This window comes from Pristiophorus japonicus, chromosome 11, assembly GCF_044704955.1.
Source record: "Pristiophorus japonicus isolate sPriJap1 chromosome 11, sPriJap1.hap1, whole genome shotgun sequence".
NCBI lineage: Eukaryota > Metazoa > Chordata > Chondrichthyes > Pristiophoridae > Pristiophorus > Pristiophorus japonicus.
In genome coordinates this window covers 185,969,967-185,992,689 of record NC_091987.1, presented here as the reverse complement: position 1 = coordinate 185,992,689, position 22,723 = coordinate 185,969,967, and positions in this window count along the sequence as shown.

Below are 22,723 nucleotides of genomic sequence, written 5' to 3'. Positions count from 1 at the left end.
ATTTAGAGCCACTGGAAGAAAATAAACTGTAAATATTCTTAAACTTAAATGAAAATCAATGGGACAGTTTTGTCAATATATTGAATGTTGCAATTCTTCTTTTCCTACTGGCATGAGTCACATCCAGCTTGGTGCAGACTTTGGAGACAGTTCCTCCATGTTTCATATTGTTATTGAGTTATCTAGTTATTGGTGGTTGGATCCATGTCGTCAGCCTATTTAATGTTCTTGTTATTTTGCTCCCTTTTGATGTAACTCTATTCCGTGCTGTATTCCTGAACCCACACGGCAACAGACATCTGAGCCACATCGATGACAAACTTGACCCTGTTGTGAGAAAGCGTACAGAAGTGGCAGAGTTAGCCTCCACGAGTCTCCTCCTGCCTTTCTGTGTGGCAGTCTTTTGGGCCTTACTGAGACTATAAATTGATGCTGTGGGGAACTATTAGCACAAACCCATCTTGTACAGCTTTGTGGCACATCATATTTGTTTTATATAGACTACAATTTCATTTTATATCAAGTGGCATAGGCCATGTCAAATACAGAACTCATTTATATGATGAAGTGGAAGAGGATGAAACTCATCCCCTTCTAGTCCCACTGAAAACTAAAGTGTAAGAGTGTGCAAGCTAAAATTAGCCCACCCATCTGAAAGCAATTCCATCACCGTCTCAGGTCATACAAGCACACACAGCACTGGCTGAGAATCATATTTGCTGCCTTCATTCCATTTCTAGTATCCTAATCTATCTGACAAGAAGGAGTGTCAGTTCTTCCATAGAATAAATTATACCAAATTGTTAAACTCAGTGCAACTGGCTGAGTAATTCAATGCCTTGCATTGTGGAACTATTTTTAATGACTTGATACATATTACAGGCAATTTTGTCTTGCTCCACCTTCAGCAGGTTTCTACAGAGCGCATTAATTCAAAAATGAAGGAATGAAACATTACAAAACCTTTCACCGACAGGCTCATACTGGCTCGCGTTTAACACCATGGGCCTGCAATTCTGGTCGGAGGCTTCTTTCAGACGAATTCCTCCGACCCGAGAATTTTTTACGAATTTACCTGGTGGTCCCGAAGGCGCTGGCAATTGCCGTGGGGAGGCCTTCTCAACGCGCTGTGGGGCGCACTCCTGTCCTCGACGTTCAGACGCAGAAGGTGCAGTCACATGTGACTGCTCAACCAATTAAGCACAGTGTTCTCATTAATAGCAATGAGAACTCCTAATCTACGAGTTCTCATTGCTATTAATGAGAAGAAAAACCAAACACACTAACACAACATAAAAAATAAAAAACACACCTCACATTATTGAAACTAATTTAAATTAAAATTAATAAATGTGTTAGAAAAAAAATATTTTTCCGATTGCTTTTTAAAGTTTTGTAATTAGGGTTTAAAATAAACTTACCTTAGTGGGAAGGGGTTTTAACATAAAAATATGTTTTGAAATTTTATTTTTCTATGATTTAAAACTCTTCGGGGAAGACTTTCACTTGCATTTTCGGCGGTTTTCTCAGAGGTTCAGCTGTTTTTGTAAGAGAAATCGCCCGGCGAAATTTTCCCCCGAAGGAAACCGGCCACATCTCGAAATGACCGCTGGTGAACAAACCGCCGACATGTACCCGTATGCACCATCGAGAAAAGTGCCAGGACGGAAGTTTGGCCTCAACGGAGGCCCGTCCAGATCGCCGAGGAAACCGCCCACGGGAAGCAGCCCGCAGCAGGACAGTAGGTAAGTACTGTGCAAAGAAAGGTAAGTTCAAGGTTTTTTTTCTTTTTTTAAATTGTATAACAGCGATTACCTTTAAAATTGTCTTGGGAATGTTTGTTAACTTTTTTAAGTGAAAAAGTATTTTTTAATATTTTCCCCTTCCTAGATCCAACCGCAGCACCGGACTAAATTTTCAAAACTTACCGTCCATTCAGGTAAGAACCACCCGTTCTCGCTAGTTTCAGCTGTAACCGCCCAGAAACCGCTGAGAATCTTGGTCCAAGAACTATTTTTTCGCCAGGCGGCATTACTTACCGAATGGAAATTTTCGGTGGGGTTACTTGCTGAAGCTTAGCGGTCTTTTCTGGGCGGCAATCGGGCGGTGAAGGCTCTGGGGAAAGTCTAGCCCATACGCTGGTAAAAGTAGGCTGTACTCCTGCTTTTATCAGGCGCAAGAGTTTTAAGGACATTCGCTGGGCAAGAGATGGGCAAATAGCGCAATCTTGCCAATGCAAGTGTCCTTGTTGCCGCGATGCATTGGTCTGTCAAGCCAGAACTTGACAGATCGGAAAAGCTGCTTTTAGATGCATGTGCATCGGCGCACCGAAAACCGGCTTTTGTGATGCCTCCCCATACACACTCCGTATGGACCCGGTGAGGCAGGCATTTCAGGCCACTCATGTATTACAATTCCAGTGCAGTGCCAATCCTCCTTTGAACTGATCTTTATTGTTCCACTCTCATTTATTTCCCAATGCAACCAGTGCACCTCCAAAAGAAAGACTTGCATTTATGCACCACCTTTTACAACCTCAGGACATCCCAAAGTGCTTTACAGCCAATTTTCTAAAAATGTAGTCACGTTTGTAGTGTAGGAAATTAACCTACAAGTCCAGCAATGGAACATCCTACTGCCCCTACATGGTCAATGTAATGTATGCACAGTTGGGAGTGGTTTAGCCAGTCACATGATGTTCACAAGACTCAGTAAAACCCCAACCAGTTGGGTTCAGGGGTTCCATGACATAGCAGGTGGTTGTGAGCCTGCTGGATGAACTGGTAATGTGATAGTTAAACCTTTGCTAGTAAACCAACTCGTTCTTAATAGCAATATGTTGCTATGAATTCTTAAGCAACGAATCCATGAGGCAAATACACTACAGTCAACTTGGATATGTCTTGAGTTCCATCCTCAGTTCCCACCTTTTCCTCAGTTATGTTACTGCCTGGTGAGGATACTCCACCACTTACTATGTCCACAACTATCCTGTATGTGTTACAATGTGTTAGCACCAACATTGGGAAGACAGAAGCCATCATTGCTGAACTCCACCAAAATCACACTCCCATTGCCACTGAATCCATCTCACTCCCAAAATGTTCATTGAGACTGCACAGATGATTTACAACCTTTGTGTATTGCCAGACTCAGAATTCAGCTTGAAACCCCATAAAGTAGCCACCATCAAAACCATTTATTTTCACCACTCCATCATTGTCCATCCCATATCCAACTCACTTCCACCCCAACTAAAACCTTTACCCATGCTTTTGTCACTGTTCTGATTTCTTGAATGTGTTCCTCACTGGAGTTCCAAGATTCAACCGCCACTAACTCCAACTTGTCCAAACATTTATTCCACCCAGATCTTATCCTTCACAAGTCCTGCTGCCCATCAGTCAAATCCCCATTTGCTCCCTATCTTCCAGTACATTCATTTCAAAATCATCATTCTCATCCAATTTGTGCCTTAAACTTGAATCCTTCATTGCTCCAACTCTCAATTCCTGTTGATCTCCTTCCCTCTGTCCCACAGTCAGTGGCAAGGCTCTTCGTTGTATCATCTGCATTCTTTAAACTTCCTCCTTAGACTCTATACATCCTCTCCCATCAGCCATGACCTTGTTGAATGGTGAAGCAGGCTTGAGGGGCCAAATGGCCTACTCCTGCTCCTATTTCTGATGTTCTTATGTTCTCCCCTTCCCTTTAAACACCTCTCAAAGACAACCTATTCAACCACCCCTTTGTTCACTGCTCCACTTTTGCTCAGTCTCTACCCTGACCTCTGTAGCTCACTGCAGCCATTTTTCTATGTTGACGGCACGAAATAAATGCATGTTATCAGGTCCTGAATTCATCCATTGGACCAAAAGAGAGCTATGAAAACAAGATCAATAATGTGGCAAGATCATTGCATGTACTTCAATCACTTTCACTTTGATAAATGATGTTATCAAATAGGTCAAGAAAGGTTGGCAACTTGTTGCGATGTAGCAATACCACGGCAGTGTTACCTTTCCCTGCAACCCAATATGTCTGCAGATTCTGAAGGCCTTGATATCCATTTGTGATATTCCAAAACCTCTCTCGAGGAAAACAAACCACAGGAACACTTCAGATATGTAATAAATCTGTGGAATGGTCATTTACTCAATACTAGATTTTAAGATTCTAATGTTCAGTGAGTTAAGGTCTTTTTAAGCAGTTGTAAGTGGGAGGGGTGGGGGGGGAGAGCTTTTAAAACACAGAACAGGAACTCATTCTCTTCCCTCTACAAAATTGTTAAACTATAAACTTTACAGATCCATAGCCATCTGCCTGATATAGATAGCACTGGAGAGATAGAAAGTCTGAGCGAGAGAGAGCGAAAATGAGAGAAAAAAAAGAGAGAATGTCATCTCTATATCGCCCCAACTTTAAAGATATAACAAACACAGTGGGCAAGATTTTCCACTTTGGAAGCAATCAGCGATCCGGATGCAAATTGCGCGAGTTTTATTTATTTTTTGCTCAAAGTTTCTGCTCAAATTTATTTGCATATCGAACATAAAATCTCTGTGAACCAGCGTAATTGGGCTGATTTTAGAATGTAATTTTAAATTTTTTTTACATTAAACATATTCCTTGATATATTTCCAGAGTGTTAACTTGGTGCAGTTTTATTAATACAGGTTGAAGCAACCTTATCCAGAACCCTCGGGACCAGGCATGTTCTGGATAAAGGATTTTTCCAGATGAGGGGTAGTCACGATAAATTGGATGGTAGAATTGGATGAGCAAGGGGATATCGGGGCTAGCTGGCTGGCTTGGGGCTGGGAGTGCGGCAGAGAGATCATGGGGGGGGCGGGGGGCGGTAGATCGATGGAGGCCAGCAATTGCGGGAGTCGGCAGCAAGGAAGGTCTTCAATTTGTTCATGTCGGAGTTCTGTGCATGCGCCACCCGGTGGCCGGGAATGGTTCCAGATAAGGGAGGTTCAACCTGTGCAGCTGAAATCGGGTTTATCACCAAAATAAGAATTTGTAATCAATGTCGAGAACAAGCACCTGTGAATAACCTGATGTTAAATCACTGAAAATAACGTTGGAAACGAGACAGAACCATTTACTTGTTACATTGGTGTACTGTATTCAGTTGCTTAGTAAATAATAAAAATATATTTTAAACCTTTTAAAAGATGCCCATTAGTGTCCTCGCACCTAAAAAGAAGTTTAATTTTAAGAGCTTCCTCAAAGGTCCGTAAACAGGCATAATTAGTGGAACCTTTCCACGGAGATTAATTCCATCTGGGGCGTGGTCGATATTCTGGGCATGGCCATCCTTCAGAGCGATTTTTAAAAAAACTACTGCAAAGAGCACAGAAACACGATTTGCGCTCGACTTAAAATTCTGTGATTTTTTGTGCTGGTTTGGACAATTTGGGGGAAATTGTGCTGGAAAAACCAGTGCAGTCTCGCGGAGACTCTAACACCAACATGTTAAAATTACATGCTGGGATTACCAACACATTCTAAAGGAAATGACAAATCAGTTTTGCATTGCCTATTTAGAAGGAGCTGCAATTAACACTGTATTAAAATGTACCATCAGTTACTCAAATCAAGACTTGCATTAGAGTGCTTTGGTTTCAATACAATGCATGCTCAGTGTTTCCACAGCGAAAACTGCCAGATATCCGAGTGAATCTCAGTTACTGAAATTCTTTTTTGGGATTGATAAACTTAAAAGGATGTTAAGAGGAATCAAATCTACACTCATCAAGTTGAGCAAGTTCATTAATCAAATGGGAAGAAAAGCAATTTTAAAATTGAATTTTTAAGATGGCTTTTAGCGAGGCTCATCTACTTTCCAATTATAGTGCCAGAATCATAACGTACTTCAGTTGTGATCTGTACTGGCTGCTCAACAAGTAAGTGTGAAGGGCAAGTGAGAAACCAAGTCATTTCAATGACAAATCTATCTCAAGTTCGATAAAATGCAGTTGCCTACAAGTACTTCAGTAGTTTTACCCATAAAATGCATTCTAAATTAAGGTGAATGAGATACTTAAAGGTTTTAAAGCTTAATTACTGCTGTGGTGATTAACTATTTGAGTTATGTATCTTCTTTATGACTTTCTGAACTTTATTGTGCAATATCCGTAAAATTAAATTTGAGAACATTTAGAATGAAAGCAAGAGACCAATGTATGAAGTCAAAAAATACTTATTTTATTCTTTCCATACGAAGTGACCCTCTTCCTCACCATGACACTCATTACCCCCGCTCCAGCTGTTCGAGTCTAATGAAGCACTCATCACTTGCTTATTAGCAGTGACCAATTACTTTGATTGAAATAAAATCAGTTTTGACATACATTGCTCTTAAAAATAAGCACAGGAGGGAACTGGATGGCTCAGTGTTTCACACACTGTGCATTTCTGCTATTTGGGTTCAAATCCAGTTAGACTGATGGAATAAGAGCTGCTTGGTCTGCGGGGATCCTAGTTTGGAGTTTCAATTCAGTTTGTATTATGCATCCACCCAAAGTATGATTTGTCACAAGCTCAGCACTTAACTGGCTATCTTACACAGGGCATGAGGTGGTGTGCAGAGAGTGGCAAAATGTCAGATTGCAGGTACTTTTCTCAGGGTGAATATGATTAAGCTCAATAACTGTGAATAGCCTGCATCCTACCATCCAGATACACTTACATCATTTCCAACTCACATTTTAAACACTTGTGTGGGTTAATACTGTAAAAATAAATCATAGTAGCACTTGTGAATGATAATGAAGCAGTGACATTAGTAGCTCTACTTCTACTTGCCAGCGTAGAACACAACCAAACACTATGGCTGGAATTTTGCCGGTGGCACTCAGAAGATGGGATCGGTGGTGGTGGCGGGTCAGCTGTTAAATCTATGATTGACAGTGGGTCGGGACCCCGTTGTCAACCTGCCGCAATGCTACCTCCCCAGATCTTGGGTCTGTCAGCACTGAACAGACCCGACACGCAGCGGCGGGGAAAGCAATTTCGGTCATTTTGACCTTCTTAAGAGCCTATTAAAAAGAATTTTGAGCTGCACTTGCAATTTTACCAGGTTGTCCACGGGGTTTACACTGCTTGGAGATCACGTCAGGTCAGGGCTTCGGGGGTTGTGTGACCATGAATTAATTTCTTTATTTGATAGCTGCAAATGTGCTATAAAAGCTCCCATCTCACGTTTTAAGATCAAAAGCTATTATTGACTGCATTTGGAAGGCGCATTCAGCTTTATGTAGGTTGCAAGTGTTTGGAGCAATCTCTCTATCCAGTGCCACCTCATCAGAACAACCTCTTTTACCATTGACAGATCGGTTCTGTCATCTCAAGTTCACATGCCATCTAGTATATTAGCATTGGTGCCCTTGAAACTATTTTAGCTTGGTCCTCAGAATCCCACCACGATCAGCCCCAACACCAGCAGTAACAGGCATACCAGCAGCACCAATACCACCAATCTTCTCCGCAATCACCTGATGCTGCACAGAACACAGAGCATCAGCACCCGACCACATTGCTGCCTGGGATGCCACGGATCACCTCACCAAGGCCAGATTTACTTCATTTGACAGTGTACACCCTGGCTGCCACATGATGTGCCAGGTTGGTACGACCCCACACCAACTCCATAAACCATCCCTACAATGCCCAACTCATTTCTTTCACACTCATCACCATTGCGAGATGTGTGTGTGTGTGTGTGTTGGGGGGGGGTTGGTACTGTTATGTCTCATCATTCACTGCAGCTCACTAAGGCACTTCCAAAGGTGCACACAAATCTGTCCAAGAATACAAAGTGTTGACAGAACATTAGCAGAACCTTTACATGAACACTGGCTAAAACACCCAAGTTCCTATCCCTCGTGTTGTTAGTTGATACGAGTAGACCAGGATGAGGGAGAGTGTGAGGGGTGGCTAGTGAGATGGGGAAATTATAATGTAGATAGAGAGGGATGGGTGAAGGTGCAAGGTAAGTTGGTGTGAGTAAGGATGTGCAGGAGTAGAGTAGGGAAGGCAGAGTGATGAGGATGTGATGAGTGGCACAGCAGGGTGAGGTTGAGTGTGGCTTTACAGTAACATTTTGTGATCCACTGAGATCATTGAAAAGTTTGTGCCTCTGCAGCTTGGTCCTCTTGACAACATCCTGCTTGTGCTATCCTGTGCAATGTTCTAGCTGCTTGGTCCTCCTGGGGAAGTCTCTTCCGCCCATTGGAAGGGACGAGAACATCCCTGTCTGCTGTGACTCCCTCCATAAGCATGGGTACAGCTATGCACCTTTGTACAGTGCTCATCAGTGTTTACAGCACCTCAATGCTGTAAAACACCGACAGCACAACTGTCAAAATCGAGTTTGTGCATGGCTCCTTTAAGAAAGCCGGCTGATGATGCGTCATCAAATGACTTCATCAGACCCGCTTCCTTTATTCGGCCCGGGAAATAGGCTGGACAGGCTTAACAAGCCGAAACAATGAAATATAATTTCTGTACAGCGGGCTGGAGCCAGCAGCGAGGTTGGGACCAGTCATCTACCGCGGCTGCACCAGATCTGCCGAGGTAGGGGGAAATCGCGGCCTAACACACTCAGAAATGGACTATCAAATGGACATTTATCTTAGGATCTTGCTCAAGTTTGTCAGTCTGACTATAATTCACAGAATTACACAGCATTTATGGCACAGAAACAGGCCATTCGGCCAAGCTGGTCTATGCCGGTTCCACATGAGCCTCCCCCCACCTTACTTCATCTAACCCTATCGGCACATCCTACTATTCCTTTCTCCCTCATGTACTTATCGACTTCCCCTTAAAGGCATCAAAGCTATTTGCCTTAATTGCTCCATATGGTTGCAAGTTCCACATTCTAACTACTCACTGGGTGAAGATGTTTCTCTTGAATTTCTTATTGGATTTATTAGTAACTATTTTATGTTTCTGTCCTTCAGTCTTGGACTCTTGCACAAGTGGTAACATCTTCACGACATCTACCTTCTCAAACCCCTTTACAATTTTAAAGACCTCTGTTAGGTCTCCCCTCGGCCTTCTCTTTTCTGGAGAATAGAGCCTCAGCCTGTTCAGTCATTCTTGATAATTATAACCTCTCAGTTCTGGTATCAACTTTGTTGCATCTTCTCCAGTGACTATCATTTTTGTAACATGTGCACACTACCCCAAATGTGGTTTGAACAAGGTTCGAAACAAGTTTAATATAACCTCTCTGCTTTTCAATTCCATCCCTCCAGAAAAAACGCAGTGCATTGTTGGCATTTTTTAATGGCCTGGTTAACCTATGTCGCTACCTTTAATAATTTATGAATCTGTTCCCCTGGATCCCTTTGCTCCTCTACCCCAGTTAGACTTTTATTCCCAAGGAGTATGCGGCTTCTGATAACACATACCGAAATACAGCACCTCACAGTTGCCTACATTGAAATTAATTTTCCAATTACACGCACATTTCAGTCCAGCTATAAAAGCACGTTAGCTTCATTGCCAGAGACAACCAGGAGGTAACTATTCACTTACATCTTCAGTATGTATATGCTGACAACCTTGTATTTTTGGTGTAGAAATGTCATTATAGTATTAAACCAGTAATCACTATTATTATCATCATGGCAGTCCCACGAAACGAGGATGACTTGCTTCCACACCAAAAAAGGATGAGTTCACAGGTGTTTCATTGAAGGAACTAATATTCCAGATCCCAAATTACATCCTGAAGGGTGGAAGATGCCTGTGCATGGATTTTTTTAACGTGGGGTGGCCGTTGCACACCAGCCACCACACGGGCTTGACAGAGCTAGGTCTTGTTCCAGTAGCAAGGGTTAACCAGGACGACTGAAGACCTGCTCTGCTGCACGGGCCTAGTGCGCACACATATCGCAGAGTGGGCTGGCCAGTGCTGCGCCTGGCCCCGAACTCACGCCTCTCTTGGGCCCTGATCACATCTCTCTACAGTCTCTCGCCGCTCCTGCTGTATCTGCCCACGCTCCAATCGCCGATTGGATCTTGATGATGTCACTCTTCATTGCCGTCACCCTCCTGCACCAGCTCGCGCTGCTCCCTGAAGTGGTATGCCTCCATGCTGCTCACAGGCCGCTGCACCGCCGCTCCTTTTATGGCCCCGACCTGCCGCTGGTGTTCTCACGCAGGTCGGGGCCTCCACAATGTTTTTGATAGAGTAGATACAGAGAGAGAATGAGTCCACATTGGAAAGAGCAAAACTGGAGGCTATCAATATAAAATAGTCACCAAGATATCAAATAGGGAATTCAGGAGAAACATTTTACCCAGAGAGTGGCGAGAATGTGGAACTCGCTACCACAGGGAGTGGTTGAAGCTAATAGTATAGATGCATTTAAGGGACGGTTAGATAAGCAATTACTAATAATGCTTCTATTGGAGAACTGTTTTATTTGCATTAGATTTTATTTTTCTTGCGAGCTCATAGTCCATTGTTGAAAGTCATCATTAATATATGTATTCCATTTATTGATAAAAGGACTCATTTACACCATCTAATAATTGAAAATGAAGTTTTTCTTCCTGGGATGTGGGCGTTGCCAGCATTTATTGCCCATCCCTAATTGCCCTTGAGCAGGTGATGATGAGCCACCTTCTTGAAACGCTGCAGTCCATGTGGCGAAGGTACTCCCACACAATGTCCTTGGCCCAACCATCTTCAGCTGCTTCATCAATGATCTTCCCTCCATAATGTCAGAAGTAGGGAAGTTTTATGATGATTGCACAGTGATCAGTTCTATTTGTATTTCCTCAGATGATGAATAAGTCCTGGCAAGACCTGGACAACATTCAGCCTTGGGCTGATAAGAGGCAAGTACAATTTGTGCCACACAAGTGCCAGGAAATGCCCATCTTGAACAAAACAGAGTCTAACCACCACTCTTGACTTTCAATGTCATTGCCATCATCAAATCCCCCAACACCAACATTCTGGGGGTCACTATTGACCAGAAACTTAACTGGACGAGCCACAGAAATACAGTGGTTACAAGAGCAGATCAGAGGCTGGGCATTCTGTGGTTAGTGACTCACTTCCTGACTCCCCAAAGCTTTTCCACTACCTCAGGTAAAAGTAGCTGCATTCAACATCAAGCCAGTATTCGTCCACGTACAGCGCCAAGCAGCCCCAGCAAAGGTCAAAGTAAAACAATTCCATGGCTGCAGCTATACTCAACACAAAGCCAGATATTTGTGTTTTTGGAAGCCTGAGGTCATCACTGCAGGAATTTCTCAGGGATGCATCATCAGGCCAACTATCTTCACCTGCTCCATCAGTGGCTATCCCTCGTCATACTTTCAGGAGTGGGAATATTCACTGTCCGGAGATCCATTCGTAACTCTTCCAATCATAAAAGGGCCCATGCCAGCCGACGGCAGGATCTAGATAACATCCAAGTGGCAAGTAATATTTATGCCACATAAGCATCTCTAACACGATAAAGTCCAACCATCTCCCCTTAAGCTTCAACAGCACCACAGTTGCTGAGTCCCCCATCTTCAACATCCAGGGGGGATCACCATAGGCCAGAAGCTTCACTCGGGCCAGAAATATCTGTGGGATTAGGATGTGAGCCACTTGTCAAAGAGTACCCAGCCTTTGCACTGCTCTTCAGACTGGGTACTCTTTGATGAGTGGCTCACCTTCTGATCTCTCAATGCCTGCCCACCATTGACAAGGCTCAAGTCAGGAGTGTAATGAAATACTCACCACTCATGACTGCAGCTGAAACATTATTCAAGAAGGTCAGCACCATCCAGGACAAAGCAATTTTATTGATCAGCGTTCCTTGAACTAGATTCAATACCGACCCTTTCAGCACCTGTACACAATAGCTGCAGTAGGCTCTGCAACAACTCATCAAAGTTACATCGACAGAACCTCCCTACGCTAAGACGGCAATCACCAAGAAGTACAAGAGCAATAATGTCACGGGAACCACGCCGTCTCCAAGTCACATATCATCCTGATTTAATTGTTGCTGCCTCAATATCCTAGAATTCTCCACTTAACACCATTATGGGAGCACCATCACCACAAGTTCAACAAGGCAGCCCACCACTACCTTCTCAGAGCAACTAGTGATGAGCAATAAATGCTGGCCTTACCAGCAACACCCACACCCGGAGGACAAATTAAAACATTAATTAATGTCTGGGATCTTGGTGCTCAATCAGTTCATTTGGGGTAAACATGCATTAGGACTTCAATTACAATTTTCACATGACTTCAACACCTACCAGAGGAATGGAGCTCAATGAGGGTTAATGTTCAGGGTACATCGAATACATATTTATTAGGACTTAGTATGAAAATTATGGATGGCCCTTTCCAACAAGAGGTGTAATGCAGATAGAGTATAAAAGCAGAGAATTCCTGCTACAACTGTACAGGGTATTGGTGAGACCACACCTGGAGTACTGCGTACAGTTTTGGTCTCTGTATTTAAGGAAGGATATACTTGCATTGGAGACTGTTCAGAGAAGGTTCACTCGGTTGATTCTGGAGATGAGGGGGTTGATTATGAGAATAGATTGAGTTGGTTGGGCTTATACACATTGGAGTTCAGAAGAATGAGAGGTGATCTTATCGAAACATATAAGATAATCAGGGGGCTCAACAAGATGGATGCAGAGAAGATATTTCCACTCATAGGGGACATAGTCTTAGAATAAGGGGCCGCCCATTTAAAACTATGTGAGGAGACATTTATTTTCTTAGAGGATTGTAAATCTATGGAATTCACTGCCCCAGAGAGCTGTGCAGGCTGGGTCATTGAATATATTTAAGGCAGAGATAGACAGATTTTTGAACGATAAGTGAGTAAAGGGTTATGGGGAGTGGGCAGGAAAATGCAGCTTAGTCCATGATCAGATCAGCCATGACCTTAGTGAATGACGGAGCAGGCTTGAAGGGCCAAATGGCTGACTCCTGCTCCTATTTCTTACGTTCTTATGTTCAGACAAGGGAATTTCTATCCTTTCTCCATTAGGGACAAACTATGAACGGGGAGTCAGCAAGCAGTGATTGTTATGATGTACTTGACAAGGAAGATTAAAGTGAGGGGTTTCCATATTTGGAGGCAGAACAGAAAGGCTCATTATAGACGGGCGGCATTACTATGCAGCAGTGAGAGAAGCTTTTAACGCACTTGATCCAACAGCCTAGAGTTCTCAATTGAGCATGTTCACAGCTTGCAGTTAACAAGCAATGAACAGCAAATAGAAACTCTTCTCCTAGTTCCAATAAATTGGTTCTGCACAAACTGGTTTGAGGAATGGCTCAGAAAATATTCTTTCGGGCTGCACTTAGCAGCATGAAGTGGCTAATTAGATTACAGGCAGATCTAAAGTTAGTTTCTCCCTGGCTGAGGTGCAGGGCTTTCATTTGACTTACTGTGGTGAAGACAGGAGGATGAATACAAAGCACAGAAAATATTCCCACAGTGACGATCAGAAGATTCTGCTCGAAAATTGTCAGGATTTTAAAGCACGTCTGAAATCACAGGACTGAACTTTTTTGCATTGAAACTTTTGTATATCTATGTTTCTTCCGTGCATTTAAACTTATCCATTCATATTTTTCTTCTTGTTTTTATCTAACTCTTTGCTTTACAATATTCATATCACCTGTAAGACAGTAGAAACAAAGTCTGCAAATATAAGCATTGAAGCAAAAAAAAATTCTCCCTGCTGATCTCGATGCGTACAGAATTTTAAAAATATGTCAATACATTCCAGGATAAAAATAAGTAGACACTGGTTTGATAGTACCTGCTGCAAGACGGCATATAACTTCAGGGCAAATGTCAGCTAATGAGTTTCAATGCATCCTCCTCACTATCGCCACCCTACTGCCTTCACACTGCTCGGCAAATAGCCTGCAGTGAGTTTAAGGTTACCATTTAATCTGGACTCGGGGCTCTGTCCACATTCATAAATCTTGAGCTCAATGTTCGTGACATCATTTGAAATACTTGACTGAATTGCAGTCCTGGTTTTAACTCTCAAGGCAGCCTTTGTTCTCGATTAAACCAATCCTTCATCCAAAACCCTCTCGCACACATTGTCTGTTCTTGACAAGTTATTTATTGAAACCTTGAACATTATTTAATACCTTATATATGGCTTTTTTTATACTGGCAACAGTAAACCATAATTTTTTAACCCAATTAGCTTCTCTTTCCACGACTAAATATGCACGTCATAAATGCAACACATGACTTTTCTTATTCCGAGATTACAAATCAAGATTTCTTAAAGTGCGTATCTGGGATTCAATATACCCCTGTAAGTAATCTATACTGTACATGTTCAGTAGACACCTCAAGTCGCTGGAGAAATACCACCAATGATGCCTCCGCAAGATCCAACAAATCCCGAGAGGACAGACGCATCAACACTAGCGTCCTCGACCAGGCCAATATCCCCAGCATTGAAGCACTGAACACACTTGATCAGCTCCGCTAGGCAGGCCACACTGTCCGTATGCCAGACACGAGACTCCCAAAGCAAGCGCTTTACTCGGAACTGCTTCACGGCAAATGAGCCAAAGATGGACAGATGAAACGTTACAAGGACACCCTCAAAGGCTCCCTGATAAAGTGCAACAACCCCACCGACACCTGGGAGTCCCTGGCCAAAGACCACCCGAAGTGGAGGAAGTGCATCCGGGAGGACGCTGAGCGCCTCGAGTCTCGTCGCCGAGTGTATGCAGAAATCAAGTGCAGGCAAACCTATCCCACTCTCCCTTACCCTCAATGACTGTCTGTCCCTACTGTGGCAGGGACTGTGGCTCTCATATTGGACTGTTCAGCCACCTAAAGACTCATTCTATGGGCCCAAGTTTCCACAAGAAAAAAAACGGGCGCCCCTCTGAGCTGGGCGCCCGTTTTTCGCGCCTAAAACGGCGCCTAAAAAAATCCTCGGTATTCTCCACCTACTTACAGGTCCTCTGGCCCTCGGCGCAGCCAGCACGAGCTGTGGGGGGGCAGAGCCAGGTCCCGGCGCTGAAAACAGTGCCGGGACCTCTGCACATGCGCGCTACAGTCGGCACGCAAGTGCAGTAGCTCCAGGCGCCGAACTGTGTGGGAGGGGCCCGAAGCACGCAGCCCCTAGCCCTGGCTGAATGGCCTCACTGGGGCTGCGTGAATAAGGCTCCTCCCATGGCCAGCTCCTGCCCCCCCCCCCCCCCGACCAGACCTGACACTCGCTCCCCCCCCCGCCCCGCCAACCAGACCCGACCCGACACCCGCACCCCCCCCACCCGCCGACCAGACACCCGCTGGCCCCCGCCCCGACCAGAGACCCGACACCCGCTCCCCCCCCCGCCCCCGACTGACCCGACCCGACCCCCCTCTCTCTCCCTCCCCTCTCTCTCCCTCCCTCCCCTCTCTCTCCCTCCCTCCCCTCCCTCTCTCTCCCTCCCTCCCCTCTCTCTCCCTCCCTCCCCTCTCTCTCCCTCCCTCCCCTCTCTCTCCCTCCCTCCCTCCCTCCCTCCCCTCTCCCTCCCTCCCTCCCCTCTCTCTCCCTCCCTCCCTCCCCTCTCTCTCCCTCCCTCCCTCCCCTCTCTCTCCCTCCCTCCCTCCCCTCTCTCTCCCTTCCCTCTCTCTCTCTCTCTCTCTCCCCCTCTCCCCCTCCCTCCCTCCCCTCTCTCCCTCCCTCCCCTCTCTCCCTCCCCTCTCTCTCTCTCCCTCCCTCCCCTCTCTCTCTCTCCCTCCTTCCCCTCTCTCTCTCTCCCTCCTTCCTCTCTCTCTCTCTCCCTCCTTCCCCTCTCTCTCCCTCCCTCCCTCCCTCCCCTCTCTCTCTCTCTCCCTCCCTCCCCCCTCTCCTCCTCTCTCTCTCCCTCCCTCCCCCCCTCTCTCCCTCCCTCCCCCCCCTCTCTCTCCCTCCCTCCCCTCTCTCTCCCTCCCTCCTCCCTCCTCCCCCCCCTCTCTCTCTCTCTCTCCCTCCCCCTCTCTCTCTCTCTCCCTCCCCCTCTCTCTCTCTCTCTCTCTCTCTCTCTCTCCCCCTCCCGCTCAGCGGCACGAACGGCTGCAGAATTCTCCCTGGCTGAAGCACTTTCACACAGGTAGGAAGATGGTTTATTTAATATTTTCTTGGCTTATAAATGTTTATTCAGGTTGGATTTATTTGTATAATATTTGTAGAAGTATAAATAAGGATTTATTGTCGAATTTAATGAGTTCCCTTCGCCCCCACCTCGTTCTGGACGCCTAATTTGTAACCTGTGCCTGATTTTTTAATGTGTAGAACAGGTTTTTTCAGTTCTACAAAAATCTTCACTGGCTCCATTCTACTTTAGTTTGGAGTACATTTTCACTGTGGAAACTTTCAAATCAGGCGTCAGTGGCCGGACACGCCCCCTTTTGAAGAAAAAATTCTGTTCTAAACTAGAACTGTTCTAAACCTGACTACAACTGCAGAAAAAAAAATGTGGAGAATTGCGATTTTTAAAATAGTCCGTTCTCCACCAGTTGCTCCTAAAAATCAGGCGCGAATCATGTGGAAACTTGGGCCCATCGAGGGACTGCCTATGATGATGGTACGTAATCTACAGTAACTTTATTCAGAAGTAATCAAAAAGACATTCAGATAGTTAATTCTGAAAAGTTATTTCAAAAATCAAGTGGTTAATAAACAGCAGTACTTAAAAAAATAACACTGACTGCTAATAAACTGATTGACAGATTCATTTTCCTGCCCAACTCTAGCAAGTGAAGTGGGAGAGAAACCACCCCCACCACAGTATTCTTATCTTCACAACAAGGATCACTGTGGAAGGATATAGACAATACCAGCTTCACACTTCTGTTTCTCCAAGGTGCTCCTACTACAAGCCCCACAAAACACACAGGATGTCGTAACTCAACACGAGTCACCACAACCCTGGTCGATTTGTCAACAAACCTCACACTGATTGTCCCACCGGTGATTTAAGTTCACTGATATACTTTCAGGGTAATTGATGCTAATGACACCATGGTTAAACTGATCTCTCGCCACTTCTTCACCTCAATCATCCGTCGCACCTCTGCCATGATCGTTCGCCGCTCATCTGCCCCGACCTGCCCGCTCCTCTGCTGTACCTGGGCCCTGCCGATGTTGTTGCCCACGCGCGAAACAGCGACCTGGGCCTTGATGACATCAGCCAGTCGAAGTCGTCACACACTTTCAACGACTCTTGCTGGAAGTTGTAGTGTTACGCCCACGATGTTGTAGGGCCCGCGCTCCAGCTCTTTTATCCTCCCGACCTGCGGATGATTGAGGCGGAGAAGCGACGAGAGATCAAGGCAGAAATGCGGCGGAGGAGTGGTGAGAGATTGTGGTTGAGATTCGGCAAATGATCGTGGCGGAGGTGCGGCGAATGTTTTGTGAGGAGGAGCAACGAGAAATCGTAGCGAAGGAGCGGTGAGAGATTGTGGCGGAAGTGCGGCGAGTGTTCGGGGCGGAGGTGCGGCGAATGTTTGTGCCGGAGGAGCGGCGAGAGATCGCGGCGGAGGTGCGGCAAATGAGGGTGCGGGGCCAGAAGAGCCGAGGGCCATGGGGCAGCCCACACTGTGATATGTATGCGCACTAGGTCTGTGCAGCAGAGCAGATCTCCAGTCGTCCTGGTTAACCCTTGCCACTGGATAAAGGCCTAGCTCTGTCAAGCCCGTGAGGTGGCTGATATGCAACGGTCATCACACGTTAAAAAAATCCACTCACAGGCATCTTCCACCCCTGGAGTTCAGGACTGGAATATTGGGACCTTCATTGAAACTTCAGCGAATTCATCCCTTTTGGTGTGGAAGCAAGTCATCCTCGTTTGAGGGACTGCCTATGATGACGATGATGGTTCAATAATGAAAACTATCGTTGTCATGGAAGGACACGTGGCCAAGTCAGAAAAATGTGTTCATAACAGAATTTTACTGAATCACTCACTATCTGCCCCCAACTCCCTCCCTGAAGGAGGCAAATGGCATGTTGGCCTTCATAGCGAGAGGATTCGAGTATAGGAGCAGGGAGGTCTTACTACAGTTGTACAAGGCCTTGGTAAGGCCACACCTTGAATATTTTGTACAGTTTTGATCTCCTAATCTGAGGAAGGACATTCTTGCTATTGAGGGTGTCATGTATTCAATAGCATTGTAACCCATGTATTAGCTGACCTAAGTTGTACATCTTGAGAACATTGACCACAAGGGGCAAACTTGTGGGAGACACTCCTAACCTGGACTTTCAGGTAAAAAAGGGGAAGCACCACCCACCTTCATCACTTGAGGTCTTGGTAATAAAGGTAACTGGTCACAGAGTGATCTACTCTCAAGTATGGGCCTCGTGTGCATTTATACTATATAGTAAGGACATATCAGAGGGAGTGCAGCGGAGGTTCACCAGGCTGATTCCCGGGATGACAGGACTGACATATGAAGAAAGACTGGATCAACTAGGCTTGTATTCAATGGAATTTAGAAGAATGAGAGGGGATCTCATAGAAACATATAAAATTCTGACGGGATTGGATAGTTTAGATGCAGGAAGAATGTTCCCGATTTGGGGAAGTCCAGAACCAGGGGTCACAGTCTAAGGATAAGGGGTAAGCCATTTAGGACAGAGATGAGGAGAAACTTTTTCAACTCAGAGAATTGTGGGCATGTGAAATTCTCTACCACAGAAAGTTGTTGGGGCCAGTTCGTTAGATATATTCAAAAGGGGGTTAGATGTGGTCCTCATGGCTGAAGGGATCAAGGGGTATAGAGAGAAAGCAGGAATAGGCTACTGAAAAGCAAGATCAGACATGATCACATTGAATGGTGGTGCAGGCTCGAAGGACCGAATGGCCTACTCCTGCACCTATTTTCTATGTTTCTATGTTTACTTCCTTTCCTTATGGAAACCCCGAAGGACTACATGAAACTTCTAAATGACACATTGGGCTGAAACTGTGCTGCAGCTCTTGGATTGAGCTATAAACAGATCAGAGATTTCTCACTGGCACCATTCTCTGTGACGACGTCAGTGCCAGTTCTCTCCTTTGCTCAAAAGCCAAATATGCGGATGCTGGAAATCTGAAATGAAAACAGATAATGCTAGAACTACTCAGCGGGTCAGGCAGCATCTGTGGAGAGAGAAACAGAGTTGATGTTTCGGGTCGATGACCTTGCTAACAATGCTGCCTGACTTGCTGAGTATTTCCTCTCCTTTGCGCTGACTGTTACAAAACTATCTTCAGTCATTCTGCACACACATCAGTGGCAATGCCTGAAGCAGATATTCATTCTGAAACACTTTTCTTTCCAATTATGCGGATATTGGCACGTTCTTTGTGGTTAGAATAATGGTGAGGCGCTCAACGTTATTATGGAGTAAATCAGACAGCAACATCCAGCGACTGCACATTCACATTGAAAGGTGGAACTCAGGAAGTTGCTGTCTGGTTTGCCCTGTTCCTCGACAAGCTTCGCGACACTGGTACCTCACCGAGAGACTCGGCATTCAAACACATGAAGCACGAGAAGTTGCTGTACTTACCCACCAGATACCCGGTAAACAGACCAGAATCAGCTATTGCTTGCCCATTCATGTGTAAGTGTATTTTTAATGGCGTGCTAAGTCTTAATCACTGCCAAGCAGCGTCTATGGCACTAAAAATCAACTTTTCATAAAGTGGTGTCTCATTCCTTCAGATTTTAATTATGGTTGGAGATTTTAAACAATTAAACATTTAATTTTTAAAAATTCTTTGTCCCTTTTATTTCTCTTTATGTCTCTTTATTTCACTTTCAGCACCTGATTATACATTAAATTCAATATTGTAACTTACATTCACTGGTTGAGACGGCGCATGGCTCAGTAAGGATTCTTCAATCTGATTGGTTAAGGAGACACACAATTGCCTGTTCTGTTCGCTTAGGTCCCAGATCCCCTGCAGAGGGCGCTGTATTGTTGCGAGACTTGAATTACCACTCGCTGCAATGCAAAACCCACAGCAATTCTGTGGCTAAGTGCAAGTGTGATGAACGGCTGGAGCCACTTGTTAACCGCTGACCGCAAAATCCACCCCAATATTCATGAACAGTTTTTTTTTCCCAAGGTGAATATTTACATTGAGTTCTACAAACTGTAATTTTTGAAAGATTAAACATGCGTTAATTGTGCACTTGCTGTTATGCAGAATGCAGTGGATGGTAAACACAATTAGAAGCAGAATACTTGCATCATCCACACAAGCTCCTGTGACAGCAGCTGGCCTTGTCCAATAGCCTTGCTGACCTTTGAAATATTCCGCAGAGATGGCAACAGAAAGGGTTTGAAAAAAAAAACTCCTAAATCATAAAAACATAGAAAATAGGTGCAGGAGTAGGCCATTCGGCCCTTCGAGCCTGCACCACTATTCAATACGATCATGGCTGATCATTCACCTCAGTACTCCTTTCCTGCTTTCTCTCCATATCCCTTGATCCCTTTAGCCATAAGGGCCACATCTAATTCCCTCTTGAATATATCTAACGAACTGGCATCAACAGGTCTCTGTGGTAGAGAATTCCACAGGTTAACAACTCTCTCTGAGTGAAGAAGTTTCTCCTCATCTCAGTCCTAAATAGCTTACCTCTTATCCTTAGACTGTGACCCCTGGTTTTGGACTTCCCCAACATCTAACCTGTCCAGTCCCTTCAGAATTTTATATGTTTATTTGAGATCCCCGCTCATTCTTCTGAACTCCAGTGAATACAGGCCCAGTCGATCCAGTCTCTCCTCATATGCCATCCCTGGAATCAGTCTGGTGAATCGTCAAAATAATCTTCATCGGTGAGGTACCGGTGTAGCAAAGCTTGTGGGGGAACACGGCAAATCGGACAACAACTTCCTGAGTTCTACCTTTCACTGTGAATGTATGGTCGCTGGATGTTGCTGTCTGATTTACTCCATAATAACTGTGAGCGCCTCACCATTATTCTCACCAGAAAATACATGCCAATATCGGCATGATTTGAATGGACAGTGCAATCGCAAGATTGTGGTCTCATCATAATTCTGCACATCAGGTTTTTCTCCTTCTTACTAAAAGCCTTAAACCATAGCACAAGAATGTAATCCTTTATTAATTAAAGAGATGAGCCTGTTTAACCCTTGCGCACTGATTGCCCACAAAATACTCTTCAATTGCATCAACAGAACTTTTTTTCAAAGTTTTAATCAACATATATTTTCCCCCCTCTATATTATGGTATCACTTTATCTATCATGTTGCATGTTGCTACAGATCACCTGGGCCTGTCCCCCTATTCAGACACCAGGCTGAGATGTCCCGAACAATGATGGGACATAATACCTGCAGACCCAGACTTATGTCTACTGTTTGAATTCACCCAATGCAGAATGAGACACCCACAAATAGATATGTCACTCCTCCCCTCCCTCTTTTCACTCCCCACACACAAACTCTTGTTGAAACTCTTGTGGGACATATGCCAATTGGAAGGGGTAGTATTCAGTATTCAGAATTTTGAAATACCAATGAAATTGGAGTCCTTCCTAGGAAACCTACTGTACCCAGACATCTACCCTCGACACACACAGGGTCTTCCTATTGCAGGAAGCTAAGAATCTTCAACTTGGAATGTGTTCAAAAGCTATCCATGGGGAGAGATTGAGTAGACTAGGCTGGTATTCTCGAGAGTTTAGAGCTGAATGAGAGCTGATCTCATTGAAACATACAAAATTCTTACCGGGCTTGACAGGGTAGATGCAGGGTGGATGTTTCCCTTGGCTGGGGAGTCTAGAACCAGGGGTCACAGTCTCAGAATAAGGGGTCAGCCATTTAGCACTGAGATGAGGAGAAATTTCTTCAGCCAAAGGGCTGTGGATGCTCAGTCGTTGAGACAGAGATCAAAAGATTTTTGGATATTAAGGGGATCAAGGGATATGGGGATAGTGCTGGTAAGTGGAGTTGAGATAGAAGATCAGCCATCTTATTGAATGGTGGAGCAGGCTCGGGAGGCTGAATGGGCTACTTCTGCTCCTAAGTCTTATGTTCTATCAAGCATTATTTTCCATTTGATTGAGCCACAAAAGCATCCTTTTGATATCCCTCTTTATGGACAGGATCCTTTAAATCCCCCTGACTCAGCTGAACCTTTGGGGTGCAAGCAAATTACTCAGCCCTCCAACGTGTGTGGCTCTCAGTGCATGTCAAACCGTACTAACAGCCTCAATCTACTGATGTATTCTGTTGTAAATAGAACATAACAAAACAACAGGAACTTCATAATATGTAGTTTATGTAATTGTTTTTCTCTGACAATAAAATAAAAAATATATCATTGTGAACATATAAGTATAAATAAATGGAAAATTACTAAACAAACAAGTCCCCAAATCAGTGGTGTCCAACCCTAGGCCCTTGAAGTTCAGGCAGTTCAGTGACATTTGCACTAAGATACTTATTTGCTGGTTTATCCTTTGAATCTTGTTTGGAAAGGGCTATGCTTAGTGTTGTTGCATCATTGATGGATCAAATTTAAATCAACATACCAAGAACTTCGGTTATCAGCACTTTCAATGCAAGTAAATGAATGGGAACATTAAACTTGATATATGAAACTATGCACCCACCAAGAGAAAACCTTGGATATTCCAGCGCTAAATGAATGACTTGTGCAATTACAATATAAAAAAAAACAATTCT